The sequence below is a fragment of the Mirounga angustirostris genome, unplaced genomic scaffold, assembly GCF_029215605.1.
Source record: "Mirounga angustirostris isolate CCGP_5_RB_7025 unplaced genomic scaffold, mMirAng1.0.hap1 SCAF_7, whole genome shotgun sequence".
Lineage (NCBI taxonomy): Eukaryota > Metazoa > Chordata > Mammalia > Carnivora > Phocidae > Mirounga > Mirounga angustirostris.
Genome location: NW_026991715.1, coordinates 93452050 through 93467232, shown reverse-complemented (window position 1 = coordinate 93467232; position 15183 = coordinate 93452050). Strand labels below are relative to the sequence as shown.

General features: G+C 38.9%; 1 protein-coding gene across 4 annotated transcripts in view; it reads right to left on the bottom strand.

The window, feature by feature from the left end:
* Window positions 1-15183, bottom strand: part of UBTD2 (ubiquitin domain containing 2) — a 63543-nt gene that overhangs the window by 41577 nt on the left and 6783 nt on the right. The window contains exon 2 of one of the 4 annotated variants that reach the window (XM_064596574.1): window positions 14029-14132. The exons of the other annotated variants lie outside the window; for them this stretch is intronic. The gene's annotated coding sequence lies outside the window, so the exon portion shown is untranslated. The remainder of the gene's footprint in view (window positions 1-14028; window positions 14133-15183) is intronic. 4 annotated transcript variants of the gene reach the window in all.

The following is a 15183-nucleotide window of genomic DNA, read 5'->3' as shown; positions in this document are numbered from 1 at the left end:
CTTTAATCTCCCTCAGTGTTTCATCAGAAAACTTCTTTTTCCTCCCTCTTTAATAAATGGTAGAACTTCTCACACTTTTAGTATTTAGGCTTTTAGGATTCATCCTTATTCCAAACTGAAAAACCTATCTTTACTATTGAAATGTAGTTCTGTCCCTGTTTATTATTCCCGTCTTAAAATGCTTAAGGATCCATCATTACAGAAAAAAAAGTTAAATGTTTTTCAGTCATTTCTTTGCCCTACGTAGTTACGTTGTAATTTCTAGTCAGTATATTCAGTATTGGTATACAGAAAACAAAAATACAAACACAAGAACCTATTTTCTACCCCATGACAGATCCAATACAAAAAGATAGTCTCCCTGCTTCCAAGGGTAGCTTGCTTCAGTAACAGATTAGCAATTCTCCCCATTCTCAGAGCTCTTGTTACAGCTGAAGCATCTTATTCAATGTTCATTCCAGAAGTACTGGGATCATTTTATTGTTTCTCAAGTTCCTTTTCATTATGTCCTACTTATATGTGGTGGCACAGATCTCAGTTTTTCACTTTAAAATTATGAGACTTTAAAGAACGTATAAACAACTTGAGTCATTTAGTAAGAAATAGGTATCTACAACATGATGCAACCATCACAAACCCAGAGCAGCAAAATTCAAATTCACAGAAGGGTGTGTTCAATAGGCCCTATGTGTTAATTTTTGGCAATACAATAATGATTAAAGGCCCAAAAGCTTTTTAATCATCAAATTAAAATTAGTATTTCCAGGGTAACTAAAGTTCAAGGCACAAATATATTGGTGACTGCCAGAAAAAGCATAAGCTACCATAATAAAACTATATTAGGGGACCACCATAGATTTCCCCTCCTCCTTCTGAGCAAGATACATTCAGGAGATAGGTGGCCTCTGTTACTTTTATCAACTATAAAACCAGAAGGTGGTTCCAAATGTTCATATGTTGACATTTTAAGTACAAATACTCATTCACTTCTGGGTTCTAATCCCCATCCTTTAAGTGCTGGATATAATAATCAGAAAGAACTTTCATGTAATTTCCTTCAACTCACCCCTTGGGGCGATCACCACTTTATGATCTGAGACAGATTTTCTAATACTCTATACTAAGGGTGATTTCAGAGCATAGGCCTAGAAAAACTTTATTAAGCTTTCTTCAGATTAGACAAATCCTTCTTTTCTTATATTTCAAGGACCTTAAGGAAACTTGTTTCCCCACACAGTTCAACTGCTAAATTCAAGTCAAGTTTGAATAAACGGAGTTTTAAGCTGAAAACATTCAGTCTGGATTAAGAAGTAGAGGTAAAAGTGGAAAAGATAACCAAGTAAAGGGGCACAAAAGATGAATGAGATTAACACATTTTTCCATTTAATCCAATTTTAGACAATGTAAGATCTTAGATCAGAATTTCTATCTTGTGAAAAGCAATATAACTTATTGACTAAGACTGAAGACAATTACCGACCTCATTTTTTACTGCTGCCATTTCCATTTTGGACACAAGAGTGAACATAAGAGTCCTTAAGAAATACATTCCATTAATTTCAACTCAACTATACTTATTGCCATAAAGGAAAAACACACACACTTCGGCTGCAAGGAAAGAAAAGTCAACCCAAACCCCTCATCATCTGTGGAGTGAATACTGAATTAGAAAACAGAAGACAGAGCTTACAGTTTGGGATACTCTTTTCACTCCTTACTCAGATCAAAATTTCTCTGTGCCTGAGGTTCCTCCCTTGTGGAACAGCGATAATAACATCATCTTTCCTTAAAGTCAAAGGGTCATTGTAAGAATCAAGAAAATGTGAAGATTTTTTTTTTAATAAAAAATTCCAACAAGGACAAAGATTATGTATTACAGTCATGGCTCTTCTCACATATTTGTTAATTATATTTGTCAACCTTAAACAGTTGAAAAGCCATTACTTTACAGACTTTAAGCTCTCATTCAACAAGTATTTCCTATGTATACTGTTACTTACAAGCCACTTACTGGCCCTGTTGAAATATTACATACAAGTTTAAATATGTCACACAGGTATACTCAATGTGTTTGTTGTGCAAACAACACAGCCAGGAAGGGAGATTTTGGTAAGTAAAAGTAGGATGAAAGTGTGAAATATATTTGCATTACTAAGTATCTTATAACACAAGGCATATGTTACAAAGTTACACATTATATAATATTGTACTTGCATAATTAAATGAATTTCTCCCCAAACACAAGCTCCTTATACTTTTTACATGGAGAAGTGTGGTGTAGACCCCCAAAGTGCACTTAGTCTTTAGTAAAATACCTCAAATATCAGTTTCATCCTACCACTTGTCCCTGGATTTTGCCCTCCTCCAACATCCCCCTAAATGTCTGCTGAAAATAACCCACAAAATAAACAAAAACCCCTAAATTCAGAGAATTCATAAAGGGTGCCTTCATTACTCCCTGTTAATATAATACTTTATAGACTGTATGTGAAAACTGGATTTCTGCTGCATTCAATGTAAGCAAAGATTCAGCTCAAGGGCAGCCTAACAATTCTACTGGGCTGGGTGGGCAATAAATATAATTAACTCTTTTCATATGCAAAGCAATTCAAATCATGACTAGGCTTACTAAGGATGACAGAAGAAAATAATACACAAATAAATACAAAATAAGCAGGGAGACCTTAAGCAAATTAGATTACTGCCTCCTTTCATTAAATGGGCAAATAAGAATCTATCCCAGAGTTAATTATCGTGAGGAATCCCTAAAGATAATGGGCTTTAGTATTACTAAGGAACTAGTAAAATAATTTCATTCAAAAATCAAATTAAATAATTAAAGCCAAACAGTAAACTTTTCATTCTCCAAGTGATAAAACAGTCACAACTATTCATTATTTCACTTATTTATTCCATCAGGAACTATTTTAATGCATACATATCATGAATTATACTAGATTCTAAGGATACAATAAGGAAGAAATCGGACAAGGCTCCTGACTTCACAGAGCTTACAATGTTATGAGGTAAGACAGGAAATAAACAAGTAAATAAATAATTTCTAAAAGCAATTTTTAAAAAACAGGGGGAAGGGCCACACTATTTTTAAGAACTGTAATAAAAAAGCACTTCACAGCAAATACTTACATTCCAAGTAAATAGGTCAAAGGCCCTGAAAAGGAAAGAAGCCAAGCTCTCTCTGCTCACTAGATGCAAAGACCTTCCATTGACATTCCTGCTATGTTTCATCTCAATCTAGTCCAGAAAAGTCAGACTAGAAATATGACAGACACCAGACCTCACCTACTAGCATCTCATCTGATTCTGGTTCTTCCTTCATAATCCACAGTCAAATCTTTCAAACCCAAATTCTCATTTGTCAACCCATTTTCCATTAAGTGCTTCCTGTATGACCTTCTGAAGTTTAAACATAACACAAGCGTGCCCTAACTGTAGGCAAAGAGTTGAAATAATTCATGCCCAAGAGAGAAAGGAGAAAAGTGAAGCTGTGTCAGAGGTAGGGAGATCAGTAGTCCGAACAGTGACAAGGTCTATTTCCAGCTTCAAATGGGTTGAGAGGTAAAGTTCACATCTTAAATAATGAAACAGCTGCACTGAAGCCAGAAGTTGCTCTGGAAGAGAAAGACCACCTGAGGGCTTGTCCCTACTCTTTTCATTCCTGGCGAAGACAAATCAAACACAGGGAGTAAGCAAACTTCCAGATCTACAACCAGACTGCAATTAGTGATACAGCCACAACAGTCACCACCTTACTGATTCCTTCACTATTTTTTAAGTTCTATGTCCAACGTGGGGCTTGAACTCATGACCCCAAGATCAAGAGTCACATGCTCTACTGACTTAGCCAGCTAGGCAGCCCTACCTTCACTATTTTTAATGTTTTACCTTCCTTTGTTTGCTTTTCAAGTTTTCTTAGCATTAAAATTAATTTGGGTAGCATTTTACTTCTCTAAATGGTGTAAAATTGGGGTGCCTGGGTGGCTCAGTCATTAAGCGTCTGCCTTGGACTCAGGTCATGATCCCAGGGTCCTGGGATCGAGCCCCACATCGGGCTCCCTGCTCGGTGGGAGGCCTGCTTCTCCCTCTTCCACCCCCTCTGCTTGTGTTCCCTCTCTTGCTGTCTCTCTCTCTGTCAAATAAATAAATAAATAAATCTTTAAAAAATAAAAAAAAAGAATAAAAATAAATGGTGTAAAATTAAATATAGTACTATTTTTTCAGTAACTGTTTGCAACTTCAAATATCTAATACAATGCCCGCAACAGTATACCTATCCTGAGAGTAGAGAAAAACTGATTGAAATTATGTGCTAAAGATTTTTCCTAGGATCAAGTCACCTAATTTTAAAAACTGGTTCCAAAGAACTCAAGGGAACAAAACACCTGCTGCTTCAGAGTTCTACAAACATAATTCAAATTATATGTAAAATAAATATATATATATATTAAGATTTTATGTACTTATGGGACACCTGGGTGGCTCAGTCAGTTAAACATCTGCCCTCAGCTCGGGTCATGATCTCGGGGTCCTGGGATCGAGCTCCAGATCAAGTTCCCTGCTCAGTGGGGAGTCTGCTTCTCCCTCTTGGTGCTCTCTCTCGCTTTCTCTGAAATAAATAAATCTTTAAAAAAAAAAAAGTTTTTTTCAGAGAGAGAGAGAGAGAGGGAGAGAGCACAAGCAGGGGGTGGGACAGAGGGAGAAGGAGAAACAGACTGCCCACTGAGTAGGGAGCCCAACGTGGAGTTCCCAAGGGGCTCAATCCCAAGACCCTGAGATCACGAAACCAAGAGTTAGATGCCTTAACCAACAGATGTCCCATTTGTTTTTTGGGGTTTTTAAAAAGATTTTATTTATTTATTTGACACAGAGAGAGACAGCAAGAGAGGGAACACAAGCAGGGGGAGTGGGAGAGGGAGAAGCAGGCTCCCTGCTGAGCAGGGAGCCCGATGCGGGGCTCAATCCCAGAACCCTGGGATCATGACCTGAGCCAAAGGCAGACGCTTAACGACTGAGCTACCCAGGCGCCCCCCCCATTTGTTACTTTTAAGAACCATAATAATAAGCACCCACACATCAAATGTTAAATTTCAAACACAGAAGCCATCATGAAACATGTTCATCATGAAACTGAACATGGAGACACTGGAATGAAGTTTCTCTTACCATTTCTATGCGCATATGAAACTTAGGGAACTTCTTGAAATGTGTCACTGACTGGAAAAACCAGAGCTCTGCACAGCGCATTTTGTTAATACAGGCACATACATGTCCACTCATGTAACACTGTACCAGTGAACACACTAATAGAGTACCATGCATGTCTGGCTCCATTAAATGTCACAACAAGCTCAGGTGCACCTGCTCAGTATATTCTCTCATTACAAAAAGTAACTCAACAATGCTCAGCAAAAATATAACATAAGTCGTAATACTGCAAGACATAATTTAGTGTTTTTGAGTACAGTTGATAGTGATTCAAACTTCAAAAAAATCTCCTATAGAACTTTATAAAACTAAATAATTTATTTTTTAGTGACTGTACAATCAAAATAAAAGAAAATGAAATGCTGAGGCTGACACATTAGTGTTTGATGTAAGGTATACCTATAAAATGATTCAACTGTTAAAAAAGTTTGGGTACACTGATCTCATCCAACATGCTCATTTTACAGATGAGAAAAAAACTAAGAAATGGGGAAGTCAGGTGACTTACTTATGGTCATAGATATAGAGAGACAGAGGTGGAACTAGAATTTTCATTACACTATATGGTCCTATTTAACAAAGTTCATGTTCTAGAATTAAGTAAGGCTTCTATTAGGGGAACTTTACTTTCTCCCTAACACCTTACAAACTCAAAGATGTATTTCACACAATTGTTAATTGAGCCTAAGGTCTTATGAAGCCTCAAGTATTATGAAGTCTGTATCAGGTCCAATGTAGCTTACATTCCAAGAAGATAAGTAATGTTGAAAAATTACCATGATAGAAGATTCTTGTAAAAATGGGAGAAAGGGATACAAAGGGTAGAACTTTCAGTTATAAGAAGAATAAGCTCTGAAGATCTAATAATATACAGCATAGTGACTACAGTTAATAATAGGGTATTGTAGACTTGAACGTTGCTGAAAGTAGATCTTAAGCTTTCTTACCCCCCTCCCCACAAAGTTAACTATGTGAGGTAATAAATGTGTCCGTTTTCTATGTTGATTTTGGTAATAGTTCCATAATGTATATCAAATCATGACACTGTATAGCTTAAATTTATACAATTAAAGAGAATCCAGAAATGGACCCTCAACTCTATGGTCAACTAATCTTCAACAAAGCAGGAAACAATGTCCAATGGAAAAAAGATAGTTTCTTCAATAAATGGTGTTGGGAAAATTGGACAGCGACATGCAGAAGAATGAAACTGGACCATTTTCTTACACCATACTCAAAATTGATGAAAAACCTAAGAGACAGGAATCATTCAAAATCCTACAGGAGAACAGAGGCAGCAACCTCTCTGACCTTGGCTGCAGCAACTTCTTGCTATACACGTCTCCAAGGCAAGGGAAACAAAGGCAAAAATGAACTATTGGGACTTCATCAAGATACAAAGCTTTTGCACAGCAAAGGAAACAGTCAACAAAACCAAAAGACAACTGACAGAATGGGAGAAGATATTTACAAATGTCTTATCAGATAAAGGGCTAATATCCAAAATCTATAAAGAACTTATCAAACTCAAAACCCAAAGAACAAATAATCCAAGAAATGGGCAGAAGACATGAACAGGCATTTCTCCAAAGACGTACAAATGGCCAAAAGACACATGAAAAAAGTCTGAACATCACTCAGCATCAGGGAAAGAGAAATCAAAACCACAATGAGGGGTGCCTGGGTCGCTCAGTCGTTAAGTGTCTGTCTTCGGCTCAGGTCATGATCCCAGGTCCTGGGATCGAGCCCCGCATCAGGCTCTCTGCTCCGAGGGAAGCCTGCTTCTCCCTCTCCCACTCCCCCTACTTGTGTTCTGCTGTCGCTGTGTGTCTCTCTCTGTCAAATAAATAAATAAAATCTTAAAAAAAAAACAAAAAACACAATGAGATACCACCTCACACCAGTCAGAATGGCTAAAACTAACAAGTCAAAAATGACAGATGTTGGCAAGGATGTGGAGAAAGGGGAACCCTCTTACACTGCTGGTTGGAATGCAAGCTGGTACAGCCACTCTGGAATGAGGTTCTTCAAAAAGTTAAAATAGAGCTACCCTACGACCCAGCAATTGCACTACCAGGTATTTACCCAAAGATACAAATGTAGCAATCTGAAGGGGCACCTGCACCCCAATGTTTACAGCAGCAATACCCACAACAGCTAAACTATGGAAAGAGCCCAGATGTCCATTGACAGATGAATGGATAAAGTGATATATATATACAATGGAATGTTACTCAGCCATCAAAAAATGAAATCTTGCCATTTGCAACGACATGGATGGAACTATAGGGTTTAAGCTAAGTGAAATAAGTCAATCAGAGAAAGAATTACCATATGATTTCACTCATATGTGGGATTTAAGAAACAAAACAAAGTAGCATAGAGGAAGGGAGGGAAAAATAAAACAACATGAAATTAGAGAAGGAGACAAACCATAAGAGACTTTTTTTTTTTTTTTTAAAGATTTTATTTATTCATTTGAGAGAGAGAGCACGAGGAGCGGGGGAGAGGCAGAGGGAGAAGCAGACTCCCTGCTGGGCCAGAAGCCTGATGTAGGGCTCGACCCCAGGACCTGGAGATCACAACCTGAGCCAAAGGAAGAGGCTTAACCATCTGAGCCACCCAGGCGCCCCAACCGACCCTTAATCATAGGGAACAAACTGAGGGTTGCTGGAGGGGGGAGGGATGGAGTAACTGGTTGATGGGCATTAAGGAGGGCACATGATGTAATGAGCACTGGGTGTTATATACAACTGATGAATCACTGAACTCTACCTCTGAAACTAATAATATACTATATATTAATTAATTGAATTTAAATTCAAACATAAATAAATAGAGGGGGAAATAAATAAATATATACAATTATATTTGTCAATTATTCCCCAATAAAGTTAGAGGAAAAATGACGGGCGGTGGGTAGGGAGACCAAAAAACAGAAGGGGAATAAGTACTATAAGAATAGTACTGTGGACAAACAATGAATCATGGAACACTACATCTAAAACTAATGATGTAATGTATGGTGATTAACAACAATAAAAAAATTAAAATAAAAAAGAACAGTACTGTGGAAGTTCAGAGGATGGCAGGATTATTTCTGGTTGGGAAAAGGAAAAAAAGGTTCAGATTTATTCAGTAATAAAAGATTACTCCAGTGTTGGAAATTAGCAGAAAAGAACTGGGAAAAGTTTGGATTTTGGATCTAGTATAGCCTAGGAAATAAAGAATCACATTCTGTTAGTATGACATCTACCTAATTATCAGTTTAAAGAAAATACAGAGGCTAGAAGAAAACACTAAATGACACCATAGGGAAATAATCAGACAAATCCAGAATGTGGTACATTCTACAACACTCCTCATTTTTTTTTTTTTAAGATTTTATTTATTTGTCAGAGAAAGAGAGCAAGCACAAGCAGGGGGGGGTGGCAGGCAAAGGGAGAAGCAGGCTCCCCACTGAGCAGTGAGCCCAACGTGGGGCTCAATCCCAGGACCCTGGAATCATAACCTGAGCCGAAGGCAGAGGCTTAACTGACTGAGCCACCCCGGCATCCCTCTACAATACTCTTCAAAAAAATCAAATGTTAGGGTGCCTGGGTGGCTCAGTCGTTAAGCGTCTGCTTTCAGCTCAGGTCATGATCCCAGGGTCCTGGGATCAAGCCCCACATCAGGCTCCCTGCTCCACGGGAAGCCTGCTTCTCCCTCTCCCACTCCCCCTGCTTGTGTTCCTGCTCTCGCTATCTTTCTGTCAAATAAATAAAAATTTAAAAAAAAAAATCAAATGTTATAGGGAAGAAAAGGGGAGGAGCTGTTCAAGATTTTAAAAGATTAGAGACAAAAACAAATGTAGCATCTAAATGCTGAATAGATCCTAATTTGAAAAAAAAAAAGGTATAAAAGGGGCACCTGGGTGGCTCAGTTGGTTAAGCATCTGCCTTCGGCTCAGGTCATGATCCCAGGTTCCTGGGATCTAGCCTCGCGTCAGGCTCCCTGCTCAGTGGGGAGCTTGCTTCTCCCTCTCCCTCTGCCCACTCATGCACGCTCTAATAAGTAATAAATAAAATTTTTAAAAATAGCTATAAAAGACATTTTGGGGACAATTGGTGGATTCTGATTATGGACTAGATCTTAGGAGTGATAATGGTATTTGCATGTTGAAGTGTCAGGATGTCTATACTCTCAGTTAAGCAAATATTTAAACACACATACACACAATTAATGGGTATTAAAATGTTTGTTGTATTAGAGTCTTTCAATTTTTCAATATGCTTGAAAATTGTCATTAAAAATGTTTAAAAAAAAAAAGGGCGCCTGGGTGGCTCAGACGGTTAAGCATCTGCCTTCGGCTCAGGTCATGATCCTAGGGTTCTGGGATCGAGTCCCTCGTCAGGCTTCCTGCTAGGCAGGGAGTCTGCTTCTCCCTCTGCCCCTCTCTCTCTCTCTCTGACTCTCATGAATAAATAAATAAAACATTAAAAAAAAAATGTTTAGGTGGCGCCTGGGTGGCTCAGTCGTTAAGCGTCTGCCTTCGGCTCAGGTCATGATCCCAGGGTTCTGGGATCGAGTCCTGCATCGGGCTTCCTGCTAGGCAGGGAGCCTGCTTCTCCCTCTGCCTCTCTCTCTCTCTCTCTCATGAATAAATAAATAAAACATTTAAAAAAAAATGTTTAGGTGGCGCCTGGGTGGCTCAGTCATTAAGCGTCTGCCTTTGGCTCAGGTCATGATCCCAGGGTCATGGGATCGAGCCCCGCATTGGGCTCCCTGCTCTGCGGGAAGCCTGCTTCTCCCTCTCCCACTCCCCCTGCTTGTGTTCTCTCTCTCGCTGTGTATCTCTCTCTGTCAAATAAATAAACAAAATCTTAAAAAAAAAAAATTGTTTTAAAAAAAGAATTAGATATAATCTTGACAATGATCTAATCCATTTTCTTCTTTGAACCATGTAAGAAACTGAGCCCAAAGTACCACAGCTAATGCAGGCCTATTCTCAAGACATTAAAATTCAGGCAGGTCTGCAGAATCTTAGCACAAACTCTTTCCATGTGCCAAAAAACTAGGACCCGAGAGACAAAAACTGATCTGGGACAAACACACATATACGTGTGCAGTAAAAAAAGTTGTGTGTGTGTGTGTTTTAAAGTAATCTTTACACACAACGTGGGGCTCAAATTCATGATCCCAAGATCAAGAGCTGCATGCTGTTCTGACTAAGCCAGCCAGGTGCCCCTTGTGCATATGAAAAAGTTAAACACATTTCTCACACTCAATATATGACAATATGGTTAGAAATTATGAAAGAAAAAAATCTGTTAAAGATTGTAACAACTTAGTACATCAGAATTTTGTATAAAATAACCTCAGAATGCAGCATTAAATGGGAATGAGTTTGTTAGATGCACAAAAAAAACAAAAAAACCCTACTTAAATAGTATTACCTACATACTATCTCCCAACTTGGTCTATTAATTGTGGCAATTATGCCTTCTAAAAATCTGACAACATAACTTAATAACTTCACGTTTCATCTACCCTGTCCACAAACTTCTTGCCAGTCCCCCAAAATGCCATGTTTTTTCATATTTCTTTACAAGTAATTTCCTCTACATACAGGATGACCTTCTGCTTTTCCTCCAGCTACTCCTCTTTCAAGACCAACTACTTACACCACCTCGTCAGTGAAGTTTTCTGACCCTGCTCCCCACTACTCCCTGAACTTTCGCAATACTTTTTTCATTGTTATAGAGGCTTTTAAAACTTTTCCTGATTAAATATATGATTCTTCCATTAGACCATAAGCCACTTGATATCACAGAGCAGGCCTTATCTATATCTGTTATATCTATTTATGGTTAGCTTCTTTTTTTTTTAAAGATTTTATTTATTTATTTGACAGAGAGAGACACAGTATTTATGGTTAGCTTCAAGTGCTGGCAGTTAGAAATAATAGGGGCTGGCTATTTTTAAGAGTTTCAGGAAGGATCATCAACTCAACTAAAAAACAGTGTTCACCCTGAGTTAAAAGTGATAGTTTATCATAAAGCATAACTGAGTGATCTGGACTATCTATTACTCTGCCCCTTTGATACTCTTGTCACATAGTCCAAAGCATGGAAACTATCTGAACTGATGCAAATAGGTCTGCTTTTGCTTATACCTAGGAGCCAATTACAATAAATGCAAAAAATTATCTGAAGGGTTTCCTGTGAGGACTTAATCAGAAAGGGCCAAAAGTCACTAACTCATTATTTAGTCAAGTCTTGGACAAATGTATATCAAGACCTCACTCACACTCAAGTAAAATTCACTTAAGATGGCTCTGACACGTTAAGATATCTTTTTTCTTCAGACATCTAACTTCAAAAGATGTTAAAAGTTTTATTGCAAACATGCAAAAAAATGGCATTATAACACCCAATGTATACTCAGCAATATTTAACCTCTCAGCTCAATATATGGAATATATTCAAAAACAAACTTGATTCTTGCTGACTGCAAGTCAAAGTAGCTGATGCAAGGTGAAAACATGCTGATTGTTCTTGGCCAACACACATGCATCTTTAAGTACATACGCGTTAGTAAAGTCTCAACCTATGGTCCTTGAACTACCAGTGAATCATGAGGAGCTTGCTGGTAGCCTAGTATGCCCGATAAGCAGAAGCAGAAAGCTGGGTAGGGATGGTGAGGGGCGGCGGGAAGAATCAGGTGCAATGGTCCACCAAATGAAGATAAACCATTCAAGTGGTCTGCAGTAAGGAAAAATGAGAGAATCACTAAATCAGCAAATTGATCATCATGCCCAATTAATATGATCATGTTGCTTAACAAAGTCAACCTAATGCTTTGTTGCAACAAGAGAAGAATGTGTTTTGGGCAAAAACCGCAAGAGAGATAGCTGATTCATAACGGCAAAAGTTCCTTATTACAAGTGATTAACACTCAATAATATTCTTATCAGAAGACTCACCTGAGTATAGTACCAAGAGCAAGGTGCTGCCAAAGCTTTGCACTTACAGTAAAAAATCAGATAAACTTAAAAATAAAATCCATCTATTAAAATTTTTCCATAAGAAAGAGAGGTGTTATAGACTAGGGCTAATAAAATCAGAAGAATGAAGATCCTCATTTCTTTTTTTTTTTTAAGTTTTTTTTTTTTAAGATATTATTTATTTATTTGACGAGAGAGACAGCAAGAGAGGGAACACAAGCAGGGGGAGTGGGAGAGGGAGAAGCAGGCCTCCTGCCGAACAGGGAGCCCAATGCGGGGCTCGATCCCAGGACCCTGGGATCATGACCTGAGCCGAAGGCAGACGCTTAATGACTGAGCCACCCAGGCGCCCCAAGATCCTCATTTCTAATAGCTTAATGATTCTATTCATAGTATACAGTACTAGCAAATGATTCCTAAATAAAGTCAGAGATGAAAAAAAACAGCCCATTTATTATCTATAGGAATAATCTTTAAAAACGCCGTTCCAACATAAATTCCAAGATAATCTTGACTGGGAAGAAACATCAACCCTTAATTTGCTAGAAAATTGAAAACAAAAGGGGACTAGCCCAACAGAAGGTAACTTATTAGATAGGGGCTACAACATCCCATGTCATTTTTTAATATAAACTCGAGTGCTTAAATCTCTTCCCAAAGAGGATTCTCCATATCTCAGTATTTTCCAACTGTAGCAGCCCTGACCTAAATTCAGCTCTCATAACCTACCAAACCTACCTACCCAGAGTTCCACTGGATTTCCAACCTATACCTTCTTGCTGCCTTGTTTTCCTTTTGGTCTCACCCCAAAACTATACTCCTCCTGGTAAAATAAAGCACCCTCTATTTTACATCAAGTAAATGCCTCCTGGGGTGCTTGGGTGTCTCAGTCGGTTAAGGGTCAGACTTTTTTTTTTTTTTTTTAAGATTTTATTTATTTATTTGAGACAGAGAGAATGAGAGAGACAGAGCACATGAGAGGGGGGAGGGTCAGAGGGAGCCCGATGCAGGACTTGATCCAGGGACTCCAGGATCATGACCTGAGCCGAAGGCAGACGCTTAACCAACTGAGCCACCCAGGCGCCCCAGACTTTTTTTTTTAAGATTTTATTTATTTATTCGACAGATAGAGAGAGAGCACAAGTAGGCAGAGTGGCAGGCAGAAGGAGAGGGAGGAACAGGCTCTCTGCTGAGCAGGGAGCCGGACGTGGGGCTCGATCCCAGGACCCCAGGATCATGACCTGAGCCGAAGGCAGTCGCTTAACCGACTAAGCCACTCAGGCGCTCTGGGGGTCAGACTTTCGATTTCAGCTCAGGTCATGATTTCAGGGTCATAGGATTGAGCCCCGGATCGGGATCCTTGCTCAGCAGGGAGTCTGTTAGAGACTCTCTCTCCCTCTCTCTCTCCCCATTCCCTTCTCTCTCTCAAATCTTTAAAAAAAAAAAGTAAATGCTTCCTATTTCACAGTAGGTATGTCTCTCTCCAACTGGTATAAAATTTTATGCATTCTGCTTATAAAGCCTCAGAGCTACCAATGCAGAAAATATGAAAAATTTTTACTTCCACTGTCACATTTGGTATAAGCACAGACTAAATCTTCAGTCCTCCTCATGCTCAATTCCGCTTCATTTTTAATTATAGACACAGCCTTAAGAGTAGAAGCATAAGAAAATTCAGTAAACAACCTTGTTAGATGATGTGTAAAAATACAGGACACTGAAAATACATAAAGAAGAGGAGATAACGAATGATATTCTTGGTGAAGAATGAAAACAAGCTTCTGTAGAGAAATGTGTTTGCTCTAACATACACTAACCTCAAAAGGGCTACTGGAATATTCTGGGGTTGAACGCTCAAGAAGTCTATCTTGAGTTTGGACGTGAGTAACAAACTACAGGTAGAATTTCTTCAGACACCACACTAGAATGAGAAGTTAACAAACCAAATTATTTTCTGAAATTATCAGAATGGTCTGTTCAAACACAATCAGATCTATAAGTTTCACAGGCAGACCTGATTTCCTATGTTTCCCAATAATTCAACAAAATTCAGTATACTAAGCACCTACTATGGTCAGGCCCTGATTAGAGGTAATCACCTCATTTCTCCATCTTCTGTGAAATTTTGATGACTCAATTCTTAGTACTTTCCTCCCCTTTTCACTTACTTATAGCAGTCATTTTTTTTTTTTTAAGATTTTATTTATTTATTTGACAGAGAGAGACATGGCGAGAGAGGGAACACAAGGAGGGGGAGTGGGAGAGGGAGAAGCAGGCTTCCTGCTGAGCAGGGGACCCAATGCGGGGCTCGATCCCAGGACCCCAGGACCATGACCTGAGCCGAAGGCAGACGCTTAACGACTGAGCCACCCAGGTGCCCCAGTGGTCATTTATTTTTACATCTTCAGTCAACCTCCCACAGCTGACTCCAAAGTCCACATTCATAACCCGAACATCTAGGAATTCCATATCTAAACTTCTTCACCATCCTACATGATGTCCCAACTTAAAAATTCTGTCAGCTAAACCTTAACATACTGAAAGGCAAACAACAGCTTGCCCCAGATAGCTCTTTCTTATTCCCCAAAACCTGCAAAGCCACCTCAATATTCCTGGTTACCCAGGTTCACAAATATGGGATTACAGCTCTTCCCCAACTTATGATGGTGTTACATCCCAAAATAAACCCATCATAAATTGAAAACTATGAATCCTAAGTTGAAAATGCATTTAAGGGGCGCCTGGGTGGCTCAGTCAGTTAATTGTCTGCCTTTAGCTCAGGTTATGCTCCTAGGGTCCTGGGATCCAGCCCCGTGTCGGGATCCCTGCTCAGCAGGGAGTCTGATTCTCCCTCCCTCTTGCTGTCTCTCCCTCTCTTATAAATAAAATCTTAAAAAAAAAAAAAAAGAAACTACATTTAATACAACTAACCTACAGAACATCCTTAGCCTAGCCTACCTTAAATGTGCTCA